General features: G+C 39.7%; 1 long non-coding RNA gene across 3 annotated transcripts; it reads right to left on the bottom strand.

Annotated features, from left to right (window-relative positions):
• Positions 1–12,505: 12,505 nt before the first annotated feature.
• Positions 12,506–14,854, bottom strand: LOC112165663. Of its 3 annotated transcripts, none has more exons than XR_005800824.1 (5): positions 14,679–14,854; positions 14,504–14,554; positions 14,065–14,324; positions 13,602–13,651; positions 12,506–13,381 (listed from the first exon to the last, which is right to left on the bottom strand). It is a non-coding gene; the product is annotated as an uncharacterized LOC112165663 (long non-coding RNA). The 3 variants fall into 3 exon arrangements; XR_005800825.1 differs by having other exon boundaries at positions 12,506–13,417; XR_005800823.1 differs by having other exon boundaries at positions 12,506–13,651; positions 14,679–14,852.
• Positions 14,855–16,491: the final 1,637 nt, after the last annotated feature.

Below are 16,491 nucleotides of genomic sequence, written 5' to 3' on the forward strand. Positions count from 1 at the left end.
GAAAAGTTGCAAAGGCAAGCACGCAACACATTAGTGTTGAGGTAGTAGAAGAAGAGGTTCAAGAATCTGAATCTGCCTCTCGTGTTTCGGCATTTGATCGCATTCATGCTAATTCTCAAGCTGCGATGCCTGAACAAGTTGGTGAGCTGGAACCTCGAGTCTCTGTATTTGATCGTGTCGATACTTCAACAAGCCGAGTCTCAGTTTTCAACCGCATCACCCAAACGACCACTCGAGCTTCCGTGTTCAATAGGTTGTCATCTTCTGATGAAGGAAATAAGAAATCTGAGTCAGTCCCTCGAAAGTCAACACTTGGGAGGATACAAGCACCCAAAGAGCAGCAAAGGCGAAAGAGAAAGGAGATTGACGACCAAGGAAACAACAAAGAGATCCAAAGTCTCATTCCATCACGCATGAAGCGACGCTCTATGTTAGAGGTGAGCTCAAGCAAACAACTCAAAGTGAAGGAGCACACCATCGTACTCACTGGCCAAGTCGGAACTAGTAATGTTGATGGCACTGGCGAAGATGTGATTGTACAGTCTGCCTATCATATCACGGTAGAAAAAGCAAAGGCTTTTGAAGAAGACGACCATGATCATTCTGAGGATGAAGTAAATGAAGCTCCATAACTTGAAGACGGGGGGCAAGCTACTGTTGACGAGCTTAAAGAGCTCAATTTGGGAACTGAGGAAGATCCAAGACCTGTCTTCGTGAGTGCGCTGAGTCCCGAAGAAGAAAAGAAATACTATGATCTGCTGCTTGAATATAAAGACGTCTTTGCATGGACGTACAAAGAAATGCCTGGTCTTGACCCAAAGGTAGCGGTTCATTGTCTTGCATTTAAACCTGAGGCTCGACCGATCAAGCAAATACAACGACGCTTTCAGACAGAACTCCTTCCTCAAATTGAAGCTGAAGTTGATAAGTTGATTGCTGCGGGTTTCATTAGAGAGGTTCAATATCCTAAATGGATTGCAAACATTGTTCCTGTCAAGAAGAAGAACGGACAACTCCGTGTATGTGTGGACTTCCGCGACTTAAATGACGTGTGTCCGAAAGATGACTTCCCTTTGCCCATCATTGAACTCATGGTGGATGCAACAACAAGGCATGAAGCTTTTTCCTTCATGGATGGGTCATCTGGGTACAATCAAATTAGGATGGCCTTAGAAGATGAAGAGCTTACTGCATTCCGTACTCCCAAAGGCATTTATTGCTACAAAGTCATGCCATTCAGATTGAAAAATGCTGGTGCAACATATCAACGTGCTATGCAGAAAATCTTCGGAGACATGCTTCACAAGTACTTGGAATGTTATGTCGATGATTTAGTGGTCAAGTCAAAAAGGAGGACGGATCACTTCCAAGACTTAAGAAGGGTGTTTGATAGACTACGCAAGTACCAGCTCAAGATGAACCCCCTCAAATGTGCTTTTGGAGTTAGTTCAGGCAAGTTTCTTGGATTCATTGTGAAACATCGTGGCATTGAAGTGGACCAGTCAAAGATTAAGGCCATTCAAGACATGCCTGAGCCAAGAAATCTGCGCGAGTTAAAAAGTCTCCAAGGTCGGCTTGCCTTTATTAGACGGTTTATATCAAACCTCGCAGGCCGGTGTCAGCCATTTAGTCGACTTCTGAAGAAGGATGTGCCTTTTGTATGGGATGAAGCTTGCCATAACGCCTTTGAAAGCATAAAGAAGTACTTGGCAAACCCTCCAGTGTTAGGTGCACCCATCCTTGGGAAGCCACTTATCCTCTACATTGCTGCTCAAGAGCAATCACTCGGGGCACTTCTAGCTCAAGAAAATGAAGCAAAGAAGGAGAGGGCGTTGTATTACTTGAGTCGAACTCTCACAAGATCGGAACTAAACTATCCGCCGATAGAGAAAATCTGTCTCGCGCTTGTCTTCGCCATCCAAAAGTTAAGACATTACATGCAAGCTTACACAGTGCATCTAGTGGCTCGAGCTGACCCAGTCAAGTTCGTTATGTCACAACCCGTCTTGACAGGGCGAATGGCAAAATAGGCACTACTCCTCAATCAGTATGAGATCATCTACATACCGGCCAAAGAAGTTAAAGGACAAGCATTGGCTGACTTCCTAGCGGATCATCCTATTCCTGCAGATTGGGAGATTTCAGATGAGTTGCCAGATGAAGAAGTCTTTAATACAGAGGTCCTCCCTGCTTGGCAAATGTTCTTCGATGGGTCTTCATGAGCAGATGGGGTAGGAGCTGGTGTGGTCTTCATTTCTCCGCAAAGGCAGATATTGCCTTATGCCTTTACTCTTGGTGAGTTATGTTCCAATAATGTTGATGAGTATCAAGCGCTAATTATGGGACTACAAACCGCAACTGAAATGAAAATCTCAAATCTAGAGGTGTATGGAGACTCGAAGTTGGTAGTTGACCAATTACTAACTCTCTATGAAGTGAAGAAAGAGGATTTAGTTCCTTATTTTCAGCTCGCCACACAACTCTTAAAGAGTTTTGATGTTGTCACACTAACGCATGTGCCAAGAAAAGAAAATCAAACAGCAGACGCTTTGGCCAACTTAGCAGCAACTTTGGCATTATCAGAGGATGAAATCATACACCTTCCAATCTGCCAACGGTGGGTCGTACCAACAATCTCTGAGCTTTGGCATGAATACTCCAATGTTGTCTCTGTTTACGTGATTGATGTGGATGACTGGAGGTACCCGTTGATTGATTACCTTGAGCGAAATAAGTTGTCAGATGACCCAAAGCAACGCTCGGACATAAGACGAAGAGTATCACGCTTCTTCTACTATAAGGAGACTCTTTATCGACGATCATTCGATGGATTGCTTCTTAGATGTCTGGGGAAAGAGGAAGCTGCCAAGGCTATGGAGGAAGCTCATTCAGGAGTATGCGGAGCTCACCAGTCAAGTCCTAAGCTCCATTTTCAAGTGAAGAGGATGGGTTACTATTGGCCCACTATGGTTAAAGATTGCATGGCGTATGCACAAAGGTGTCAAGCTTGCCAGTTTCATGCAAACTTCATCCATCAACCACCAGAGCCATTGCATCCAACGATTGCTTCCTACCCCTTCGATGTGTGGGGACTTGATGCTATTGGGCCCATAACTCCGAAATCCTCCACTAGTCACTCATACATTCTAGCGGCTACGGATTCCTTTTCAAAGTAGGCAGAGGCAGTACCGCTTAAAGAAATAAAGAAAGAAAATGTTGTAGACTTCATCAAAGGGAATATCATTCAACGATATGGTGTTCCTCGCTGCATCATCACAGACAATGCCAAGTACTTTTCCAATAGTGCCATGGAGAAACTCTGTGAGAAATATCACTTCAAGTTACACTTTTCTTCTATGTACAACGCCCCCGCAAATGGGTTGGCTGAAGCATTCAACAAGACATTGTGTAACATTTTGAAGAAAGTTGTCAGCAAAACAAAAAGGGATTGGCATGAAAGAATGGGTGAGGCTCTCTAGGCCTATAGAACGACATATCAAACTCCCACGAAAGCTACACCTTACTCCCTTGTATATGGTGTTGAAGCTGTCTTACCCTTAGAGAAACAGATTCCATCTTTGAGGATTGCTTTGCAAGAAGGACTGTCTAATGAAGAGAACGTCAAGTTACGCCTTCAGGAGTTGGAAGCCTTAGATGAAAAGAGACTTGACGCGCAACAGCACTTGGAATGCTATCAAGCTCGAATGTCACGAGCTTTCAATAAAGGGGTTCGACCCAGGTCCTTTCAAGTTAGTGATCTAGTGCTTGCCGTGCGCAGACCTATCATCATGACACACAAGACTGGTCCTAAGTTTCAGTCAAAGTGGGATGGACCTTATGTAGTCCGCGAAGTCTACACCAATGGAGCCTACAAAATAGTGGCTGAAGATGGCCTGAGGATTGTAAATGGAAAGTTCCTGAAGAGGTACTACGCTTGAAGAAAGTAAGAAGACGCTCCTAGCTAGCACGAGCCTAAACTGCACATGGCACATACAAAAAAAAAAAAAAAAAAAATTTCACTTCATCCATAAACCCTTGAACTACGTGATGACTTGATTCCTTCATTGAAAGGATACGTAGGCAGCTTGGGAATAACAATCTCAAGTTCAGTCAAATCAAATAAAAAATAAAGGGGTTTGTTTACTATTCATGGAGTAAATAAGTAGAAAAGTACTTATTTTCATAATAAGTTATGAATGTCAAAGTTTAACTTATTACAAATGATAAAAGGAAAATGAACAAAAAAAAAATTCATCATAAGTTACAAATGGAGAACAGCTCTTCACACCCAAGTCAAACCCTTGAAGCTATTGCGGTGGTTCTCAAAAGTATGTCGCAATGATTTTGTTGTCTCAAGCTCTGCAGTGGTCACCTCGGGGGTCACTTGGATCTCAGTTTTTTCTTTTTCTAGGTCGACAAGCTTCTTCTCTTGTAGTAGAAGTCTCTCGTCTAGTAAAGTCACTGTTTACTCCAATTTTCATTGCTCCTCCTTTAATTTCTCCAAAGACTTGAGTGCAGATTGACGATGATCAGAGTCAGCTTGACGAATTGAAGTGACCTTCGCAATTTCTGACTCTGTGTCAGCCAGACGTTGAATACGTGTGCCTGGAGTAGCCTTGCGTGAACAAGAAAGTCGTGCCAGGTTGTATTGGTCAGCACTAGTCAACAATCCTTCAACTTTTCCCCTTACGGATGAAGGATCAATCCCATAATGGCTAAGCTCAGCTATCAGCTTGTCAAGTTCCCCCTTGCTGGAAAGAATGGTCTTGGAGGAGTGCTTCATTATCATATCTTCAATTTGTTCATAAACTGCAGTAGCAGCTTGTTGACGAATATCACGAAGTCTTTAGCTGACATCTATAATAGCAGCTCCACCAAGAGAGGCCTCAGAAAAAGCTATGGTGTTCAGAGGCTTAGGAGGATGTACCTTGGCAAGTGGACCTGTACATATATCATTAGTTTAAAAAAAAAAAAAAAAAAGGGCTTAAAGTGCAATGAAAATACACCAGAGTTGAGAATTGTACCTGTAGGGTCAATTTGATATGAGTCATTCTTTGCATTGGATTTTCCTTTCGTGGGTAATGCGTAAGCCTCAAGTTCCGCTGCAGAAGGAACACGTATAGGGTCTAAAGAGGCGTCGTCGTTCCCCCAAAGTGAATGATCATCAATCTCTACACCTTGAAAAGATGGGAAAAGAACAATTCAAGTTCCAAAAAAAAAAAAAAAGCCACAAGAAGAAAAAAAAATCTCTGACGCAGGTCTAAAAAAAAAGTTACCTCATTTCGTTGCAGCATCGGTTGTGAAGAAGTTGAAATGTCACCAAGAAAGTCAGTATTCAGAGTGAACTCAGCATTGGGATCACAATAAATAGGGCCAAGACTGGTGTCATTTTTCCGACGCTTAAAGTGCACCTCACCATTATTGCTACTACTGCTCCCACTATGCCTTCTCTCTTGGATTGCTGGTCTCTTCAGCTTAAGTGGACGGACCAAAGCGATGTGAGAATCTAAAGAGTCTCCATCATCTTCCAGAAAGTCGACCGGATGAGCCTGACGGTCGCTATCTGGGAGCAAAGCCCTATTAGGAGGCACAGGGACGTTGGTGCTACATTCAACTTCACAAGGAATCACATTTTTGTGATGAGGCGGTGTTGCACGGGTGACGTTCTTATCTTCTTTTGCTTTCAGAGTCTTGTGCAGTGGTCTACTAGTAGGCGCTTCTTTCGTTGCTTTCACTGGTGTAGAATGGTACACTTTAGACCACCAATCGACATAGTCTCGAGTAACCATGTACTCTGTGATAGCACTCTGGATCGGCAACGTTACCACGCACTTGGTGTTCATTCTGGTGCAGGAATCCCAATGCTTGTAAATCAAAGCCCACACGCCGGTACGAATGTCATTCTTAAGGCTGCCAGGAATGTCTTGGACATAACCAAACTGTCGAATGAACCAGTGTGGACTGTATGGCTGAATGACTCGTCGGTTATCCTGTCTGAGAGAAAGATACCCAAATCAAAGGCTGATGAGATATATGAGGTCTAAATGAGAGATGTTCTCGCGGTTGATAATCACTCTGCTCTCTGAAAATATCTTGGCAAATGCATCCATCCTCACATGATCACATGCATTGAACAAAGAAAGTGCCTGTGAGTCCCCACAATATTTAGCTGAAAATTCTCCAGAGAAGCGAACCATACGGGGCCTTAGGTTGTTGGGAAGCGGAGACTGAAAGTGGGTGCCAAAGTACTCTGCTAGCCATGCATAAATATAATGAAAAGGAAGGGCAGCCGAGCAGTTACATGGATCACTGGAAACAGAAATCTCGCCTAAACCCTGATAGATGTTGGCCAACACTGATACTGCAAGGCAAAACTATACACCCTGTGACATTTTGCTGGCAACTTTGAATACTCCTGGACGAATCAAACCAGTGTCGTCTCTGGGTAAAACAAACAGACACAACCAAAAAGCAAGAAAGGCAGCCAAATAGGTGGGCTCTACATCTTCACCCTCAATGCCTAAGTCATCAAATACTGTGAGGTCTGCAGAAGTACGTTGTCGGATCTCATGGATTCTGCCAGATGGATTAAACACATTCTAGGGCGGATCTCTTTTGTTCCTGGTACTTTTATTTGGAGGCCTCTTATAGCGCAAAGCTCCTCTATACCAATATCGTATCCATGAAGTTATCTTCACTTTCTGCCCCTGGCCTTCTTTGCAAAGCTTATGGTAAGCGAGAAACAAATAACGAGAACTCTGTTGACTCCCTTTGCTTGCTACAGTAAGCTCTTCAGCAGCTGGAACCACCTCATCATAAAACCGTCCAGCAATGGGCAAACCTCTGAGTTGGTCCAAATCCTAGAGGGAGATGGACATTTCTCCGCTAGATGTGTGGAGAGTATCTGTCACGGGGCACCAGTACTCGTAGAAAGCCCGTATGACAGATGCAACACGGTCATAGCTGAATAGTGAGGCGAATATCGCTCGATAGAGACCGACCTCCCTAGTAAGCTTGCCATTCCTGCTTAAGATATCTTCTACCCATTCCCAGTAGAATTCTGTATAAGAGAAGCCCCCGTTTGCATGAAATGCATTGCTCTACTTCACTGAACCGCTGCGTACACGATCGCTGAGAAGCTTGAATGTGGTCTGAGGAGTGTTCTGATCATGATGCGAAGACTTCAGCAACAGTACATGCGAGTTTTGTTGGTCTCTTCCAGATCTCGGTTGTCGGAACATAGCCAGCTGGCGAGGTACCACATGAGTCCACTGGAGGATGTGAGCTGAAGGGTCATAAGGAAGGACATCGATTGCTTGAGGCCCAGTCAACGATGGGTGCACTTGCAGAATAGTTCCATCACTTTGAGCGTCCTCCGGATCCTCGAGGATGGTGACTGTCCATTTCTTGAAGCACTTGAAGAAGGCCATGGCCATAAAAGGATGGAAAATGCGATCGCAAGTGCCTGACGATGTATGCGAAGCCTAACCGCTTTCAGTGGACCCTACCACGCACAAATGTGGATGAATCCAAGCGTTTAGGACGTCCGCGTTCTTCTCTCTGTGAGCCGCCAAATACGCGAAGCCTAACCGCTTTCAATGGACCCTACCACGCACAGATGTGGAGGAATCCAAGCGTTTAGGACGTCCGCGTTCTTCTCTCTGTGAGCCGCCAAATACACGAAGCCTAACTGCTTTCAGTGGACCCTACCACGCACAAATATGGAGGAATCCAAGCGTTTAGGACGTCCGTGTTCTTCAATTATCACCTAAGTCCTGAAAAAGAAAGAGGAAAATATATATATATATATATATTTCAAATCACTTTCAGAATGCAGGTAAAAAAAAAGGGGTGGTTGCGGCACAAAGCATGATCAAGAAAAAAAAAGAGAATCATGTTTTGGAACCAGACAAAAAAAAAAAATCCATCAATCATGCTTTAATGTCACGTTCATGTATATATATGTAGAGTTAGTAGAAGCCGGACAATTTGGGGATTATTGAAGAAAAAAAGGACAGAAAGCCATACCTCAGCTTGATGATTTGCAGAGCCCAAGGCAAGAAATGAGTAATTTGCAGAGCCCAAGGCAAGAAATGAGTAATAGTTGCAAGCAAATAAAGAAATTAGAACTGGGGTTCTCCAATTGTCACCTCAATTCTGAGCAAAGAAAAAAAAATGTTTAAAGCATTTATCAAGGGTACACCGTACACATATACTATGCAGTATAAAATACACACACACACATAGAAGACAAATATGTCCTGGCATGTGATGATTAGAAGGAAACGTGGAATCATGATATTATGATTTTGGCAATATATATGCATGTACGGTGCCGGAAAAAAAAAAAAAAAAAAAAAAAGAAGGCTGCGGCATCATGGAAGAGGAAGAATATGGGGGCAACATGATAAATCAATTCATGCTTTGCACTTAGTCTGAGTAAGGTTATAAATCTCTGCGATATTTCCGATATCTCCTTTTTTCGACGGACCGATATATGTAGGGGGGTAAATATAGGGGTCATCATGGGCCGGGCTAGGGCCGGCCCTACCCTAAATTTTAGGGCTTAGGGTCGGGCCGGGCCGGGCCTAGTCAAAGTCAACAAAATTTAGGGCCGGGTAGGATCCGGCCAGGGCTTAAATATGCTAACTCTTACCCGCTCGAAAAGCCCGATCCGTTAGGGCCGAAAGGGCCGGGTCGGGCCGGCCCTTAAATAGAGTCAAATAGGGCCGAAATGGGCCAAAAAAGGGCCTTATTTTGTTTAACAAACAAAAAACATTATTTTTTTCTTCTCAAAATATGGCTTAATGGTATATATTGGTAATAAAAGACTCATTGTTTTTTACTGAACATATTTAATACACACACACACACACACACACTTGTAACTTATAACATGACAATGCTCATATGCATATACAACAGTAGTAGGTATTGTGTAAAAAAATTATGCCGATCTGCATTAAATAAGGCACCAAACGGAGCGGTCAACACTTTGTTTAAGCAAACTTCCGTAAGGGGAGCGGCACCTTTTGCGGACAAACAACCTCGTATTATGAGAGTGTGGGAGCTGATAGATAAAAAAAAAAATTGCAAATTCTTGGTTATGAGCATATTTGTGTTAGGTTTTATTTAGGGTATGGAGTTGACCGGGTCGATAGAGACCCAGCCGAAGGTGGAAGTCACTGAAATTTTTACCACCACCATATATTCATATACGGACGACATCCAACGGTGCATTTAAAAAAATTCCATTTCGTCACCCATTTTGCTCATGGAGGATAACAAGCCTAATAAACGAGTTATACTACATTAATAGGCATATAAGGATTATATGAGATCCAAAAATTCTAAAATGGAAATCGACCAATCTGAAATTCTCATATGTTTATACAACATTGATAGGTAATTAGGTATTGTGTAAAAAAATTAGGCCGATCTGCCATGAATAAGGCGCCCAACGTAACGGTCAACGCTTTGCACAAGCAAACTTCCCTAAGGGGAGCGGCACCATGCGCGGACAAATGTTGCGGAATTTTGACATCCATAAGTAGACCCCCTACCCATGAGAGTGTGGGAGCTGAAAGATCGAAAAAAGTGAATTGCCAAGGACCGGTTAAGAGCATATTTGTTTTATGTTCTATTTAGGATATTGAGTTGACCCGGTAGATCGAGGTCCAACCGAATGCGGAAATTGTTGAAATTTCTACCACTAACATATATTTATATGCAAACAACATCCAGCGGTTCATTTTAAAAAATGCCATTTTGTCCCCCATTTTGCTCATGGAGGGTAATAAGCCTAATAAACTAGTTATACTACATTACAAGACATATAAGGATTATCTGCGATCCAAAAATTTTGAAATGAAAATCGATCAATCGGAAAATTCTTATATGTTTATACAATAGTGATAGGTATTGTGTAAAGAAATTAGGCCGATCCGCCGTGAATAAGGCACCTAACGGAGCGGTCAATGCTTTGCACAAGCAAACTTCCCTAAGGGGAACGGCACCATGCGCGGACAAACATTGCGGAATTTTGACATCCATAAGTAGACCCCCTACCCATGAGAGTGTGGGAGCTGAAATATCGAAAAAAGTGAATTGCCAAGGACAGGTTAAGAGCATATTTGTTTTATGTTCTATTTAGGGTATTGAGTTGACCGGGTAGATCGAGGTCCAACCGAATGCGGAAATTGTTGAAATTTCTACCACTAACATATATTCATATGCAAACAACATCCAGCTGTTCATTTTAAAAAATTCCATTTCGTCCCCCATTTTTCTCATTAAGAAGTTAACATTACATTGGTAAAAAGGTTTCAACTCGACCAATTGATTATTTTTAGTTATGTTGATTACTTGATTTATTTCAAAATTGGTATTACATGAATATATTGTCCAATTTGAAATAATAGCTTTGTAATTATTACAGTTAATTAGTTAACAGTAATTATTGGTAAATATTAAAATACCCATAAGATTATATTAAAACAGCGGCGTTTTTGCCGAATTAACGGTTAATTCTTTAAAAAAAATTATTTTTTTCTTCTCAAAATATGGCTCAATTTAAAAGATTCATTTCCTAATATGGCAGATTGAAATAATTTTCTACACTTTCATAGTTTTATACATATAACACATGTAATAGAAAATAACAAAAATAAAATATAAATTTTAGGGCCGGGCCAGGCCTAGCCCTTATGGGCTCAATCGGGCCGGGCCGTAGGGTAGGGACGGGCTTTATTTGTGTGACTCATACCCTACCCTAAATAAAAAAGGGTCGGGCCGGCCCGCCCTAATGGAAGGGCCGGGCCGGGCGGGCTTAGTGCCCAAGGGCCATATGATGAGGCCTAGGTAAATATCTTATCTGTCACCGTTTCTGCGAAATTTCTCCGACATCGTCAAATATCCCTGATATATTAGATATTTGTGATATATCCCAATAAAGTGAAGAAATATCTGTAAAATTTGAGGTAAAAATAAAAAAAAAATCAGTAATTCTCTAAATGAAAATCTGTGTGAAGAGAGATTTCCTAAAGGCAAATTTGAGTGAGGAGAAATCCCCTCAAGGTGAATCTAGGTGAGTAGAAAATCCCCTCAAGGCGAATCTAGGTGAGGAGAATTGGATAAATACCCTCAAGGCGATTTTGGGTGAGAAGTAATTCTCTAAAAGTCTAAATGCAAATCTGTGTGAGGAGAGATTTGGTACTGTGTAGTCTGTGACTATTTCTGTAACTCTGTATGTAATTTGTAACTCTGTAGTTGAATAATAGAAATAAGATAAAGCCATAGAGGTTCAATTATTCAAATGAGGCCAAATGACATTGCAGAAGGAAATCAAGGAACCATATATGGATGACATGATAAGAAGAGAGTGCAGAGTACGGAGTAATAAATTTTGGCTATGCATCTTGAAAAAGTGAGGAATAACGAAACTACTGTGTAGTCTGTGTCTTAAACCTGAAATTTTTTTTTGGAAGTTGTCTCTTGTTTTAGTGGATCAACATAATTAAAAATAGAAAGTGATATATGATATGAAGCAAACTACATATGATATGTAGTTTTGAAGGTAATTTTGATAATGCCACCCAAGATAAAGACCACGGAGTGAGAACAGCTGGTCATGGTGCTCAAGAGAAGACCCGATATGGGAGGAGGACTAGAGGTGCAACTGATGATCAAAGTACCCCATCTGATGTTTCTTCAATTGCCTTAAGTTTTGACTCTATAAGTTTAGGCACAGAGCACAGTGGGATCTCAAATGAATCTCATGAAGGCAACAATCAATTTGGTTATGATGCTTATGTATATAATCAATATGGAGAAGTATATGATCAGTCATCTAGTTGGGTCCATCCTTATTATCCCCTTATAAGGGAAACAATCGGCAGCTCTAAAGAGATCTATAACTATCATGTTCATCACTACAATTCGCACTATATGTGTCATATGTCTTGGTCTGATTATTGCATTTTCGTAGACCAGCGAGTGGCTTTTCAACCGCCTAGAGTCTCTTTTTGAATGTAGATGAAGTTTACATTCATATGTATTTATTTGTAGTTCTAAATTTCTAATAAATTTACTTTTTTCAAAAAACGATATTTTCGTACATTGTATCTCCGATATATCCGATATCTCCCTTTTTCAAAGTACCAATAGATATGAAAATATCGATATTTAAAAGCTTGAGTCTGACCAGAAAAAAAGAAAGAATCATCAACATGTCCATGTTGTCAGGGAGTGGGGGCATGTGAAAAAGTGTGATTAATTGAAAAGATGCTTTGACTTTGGGGCCTGAAGGTGCGTGCATATATATGTCTCTATGTGTACATATATGTATATATACTAGACAGATAGCCCGCGCTTTGCTGCAGGTATTTTTATTGTCGATGTGTTTATAAATATGAATTTCTCGACTTGTAAATATTGAATGATTATCTGATTCATGTGCTGCAGGTTTTTTTCTATTTTAATTGCTCTATAAATCAGCTGTCATAGATAGGGTTCTTACCACAAAAGCAATTAGATTATGATTACAACTTAGTATCACTTAATATTCAATGACATAATGATTTTCAAACTGGAAAAATATCATACAAACTGATTTCAAAATTTAAAACTAAACATAAGTTTATAACTTTCTGCACAAAATTACAAATCTTTATATCAATATGAATGAAAAAGCACAAACTAAAGCCCTGAGACAATCTTCTGCTCGGTATATATATAGAACCCTAAAAACAACATCTAAACAAAATAAAACAAATACACAAAACCTAAAACCATTATTGAATATAAGCTTCAGAAAAGAAAAGAAACAATTATTTACACAAAGAATGAAAGCATTTAAAGGCTCAATGCTAATTTGGTCAAACTTTCTTTGCTATGATTCTTGTTTCATTCTCACTCCATTATTGAACTCAAACATTCAATAAACAGCATCTAAACAATTCCATTATCAAATCCAAACTAATTCCCAAACATCACTTTCATTATACAACACCAAATATATACAAATCGAAATCTCAAATAGGAATACGTATCTAGCACACTGTTTAGAACATGAAATCAGTTCACACATGTAAATAACAATTAATAAGGTATATCTGTGCAAAGTCAAACACTTAATCACAATACTTAAATCATACTAAATCGCACATATGTAAATAAAAAAGAACACCTATTTGAAACAAAAATTCCAAATTTACCAACTATACCTCAGAAGAATAAACTGAACAATAGCAAGCCTTCTTCTGTTTTCTGCAAAGATGAATGAGACTAAAAGCCAAACCTCTTCTATTTGTTTCCGGTCCAACCTCTCCCTCTTTGAGTGTCAAAAAAGTTTGGTTCTCGGAGCTACTTCAATATGCACAACCTACCGATTTATATTAAATGATATCCAAAACATAAACTACAAAAACAAAGCCAAATTTTGTTTCAAAAAAATAAATACATAAAGCCAAATTATAGGTATACATAATTACAATTACAGGTATACATAATGCAAGAATAATGTATTCAATTCAATCATTTTGATATCATATCTCTATCTAAATAACCAGTTTGTACATGTATCAAAAAAGTGAGAAAATTACCGAGTTGGTTGGTTCAGATGACAAAAATTGATTCAGTGTTTTGAGTATAGCTGCAAATGCACACAGTAAATTTATCAGTTAGTCATCTGCGAATCAAATATAAAAGATATGTAAAGTCTTTTTCAGTTAACAAAATTAGCAAATCTTTTGTTAAATCATTCTCATAATTGAAAACAATAGGAAAATCTTTCTCTATGTGTTAGGCAAACAGAGATCTCTCCAAGCCAACAGGTTCCGAACTAGATCGCTACCGGAAGCGAAGAACCTTTGGTTGGAATTGGATTTTCTTTATCGAAGGAAATCAGTCAAAACACACGCCTCACACACGTAAGTACATAATTGAATAGTGGTGTCCAAGTATAAGTTAACCGACTCAAATTCATAGAAATTACATCAAAGACCACCAAGAAAAAGGAAACCCAGATGATTAAATGGATCAAAATGGAAGAAACGGAAGACATACAGAGGCCAAAGGCAAGACTGACAATTTTGTGCCGAAAACGCCTCTATTGATAGCTGGTTCAAGAGAGACATAGACGATGAAGCCTCTTACAGGTAATCTTCGATCGCTCAGTAAAGCCTTTACGATATTTTAAAGCTTCTGGAAGACGATGGCAGAAACCCCCCAACTACTCTTCAACCATGACGACGGCAAGTGCTGATCGTACGAAACACCGAAACTCGATCTCGACACAACAGCATCAAAATCAAGCAAGCCACCATCTAACGAAAATTTTCAAATCACTAAACATGAGAGGAAAAAAAACCTTGAAACCTTTCCAATCAATCACCCAAATCTCAAACCCGAAGACAAACAAAATCCCATAACAATTCAAAACGAACAACAACAACAAAAAACCCAACTAACAAAAACAAAAGCACAACTAAGAAAATCTCCAAACCTGCGATCCTCACTCTCGCCAACACCACAAATCAGAGCACCACAGTCCCTCCTATTGCATAAAACACAGAGGTTACCAAAGAAAAATTTCCACATGCCTTAATCAAGCCATAGAGAAAAACTCGGGTAAGAAACCTAAATAAGATCCTCGGACGAACGAAGAAAGATTTCCAAACCTTCGATTTCTGAATAAGATCCTCAGACGCGAGCCAATACTCTTCCAGAATCGGTTTGATATCCCGTTCGTTCAGTAAAGAATCCCTTTCATTCGCTTCCTCTGTCTACCTCCCTCCCACTATAGGCTATACGGCTGGAGAAGGAAGACGAAACCGGCGGAAGTAGACGAAATAGCAAGGTCAGTGGCAGACCCGTAACACAAATTAAAATGAGGGTAAAACCGTCCTTTCCATCTCTTATGAACAATAGTAACAGTAATCGGCCTTTAGTATATAGTATAATAGGATGAATCATGGAATAATGTCAGAGCATATATATTGTTAGAATGTGGACCTGGATAATTAAACAACGATCAAGGCAGATTGTGAAAGAAACCAAAAGGAGATAGAGGGAGAGAGATAAAGAGACATACCTCAGTCTCTCCTAATGCACTAGCGAGGCGTGAAATTTTCAAATCAATGAAATCAAGCTCCTGTCAGAAGATGGGGGAAAGAAAGGGTAAGCACAAGCTATCATTGATTCCTTGATTAATAAATAAAGAAATGAGTGCAGACAAATCACCTTTATAGCCTGATGTTCTTCTGCAATATCAAGGGCAAACGAAAATGAAGCAAGAAAATTGGGAGTTGCAGCCGAGCCTAGAGTTGCTGTTGCTGAAGAAGACAGGTTGGAAAAGTAAGTGTGAGGAGGCCGTCCCTTTAAATTAACAGGCTAGGGTTTCTCACTTCATTAATTTCCTAGTTAAGACTAGGAAAATATGGCAGAAATCCTAAATTTTCTGCTATATATGGCAATAATATTTTGAGTGCAGAAATTTTGTGAATAAATGTTTTATTCAAAGAAAATCAAGGATTTATTCTGTAAATATTCTTATATTATGGGCTTTGTCACATGCCCATTTGAAGTCCTTGCCATATTTACAAAATTAAATCCTGATTGCGAGAGAATCTCTACAAAAACATTTTGGGAGAATCTCTAAGAAATTAAATCAAGATTCCAAGGGAATCTCTACAACTTTAGAGTTCTACAAGCTACCTCCGTTAAAGCAATACATTGCGACAAGCCAAAATGAAAAAGCCGTCAAAGTCAAAGCGACTAAAAAAAAAAAAAAGTCAAAATTCAAAACTTCAAGTCGCACCTCCTACACGTGACAACATGTTTACGGCGCACCTTAAAGTGAGGGCATTTGTAGACACCAAAAATTTAATGAAAATAAAATTCATTAAATAATTCGGTCAATCTTTGAAATTTTAACTAAACAAGCTTAGTTGGCACATGGGTCCTACAAAAGGCACACGCGGCTCATATGTCACCAAAATTATGTGAGTTTCAAGGATGACACATGTCAAAATACGAGTGATCCATTGATTGAATGACGTGGAAACATCAATTGTGGAAGCTTCAAATTATCGCTGATTGATTGTTGCTCGAGTTAAGCATTTAAAGCGGATCAATCGTATTAAACTGATTGATTGTTGCTCGAGTTAAGCATTTAAAGCGGATCAATCGTATTAAACTGATTGATCTCGACGAAAATCAAGTATTAAATACAAATATCAATCAGATTAAATTGTTTAATTCTAATTGAAATCAAGTATTAAATTCAAATATCAATCAGATTAGATTGTTTAAATTCTGATTGAAATCGGGCATTAAATCAAATCGAAATTGATTGACATATTCCTTAAATAAAAGATAATTAAATCAATCAATTAAAACTGATTGATTTAATTACACAATTATGGAATGTGATTAATGATATGTCATCGAGACACCGATACTATAAATACCACCTCTCAAATCAAGAGAAGG

Source organism: Rosa chinensis, chromosome 5 (assembly GCF_002994745.2).
Source record: "Rosa chinensis cultivar Old Blush chromosome 5, RchiOBHm-V2, whole genome shotgun sequence".
Lineage (NCBI taxonomy): Eukaryota > Viridiplantae > Streptophyta > Magnoliopsida > Rosales > Rosaceae > Rosa > Rosa chinensis.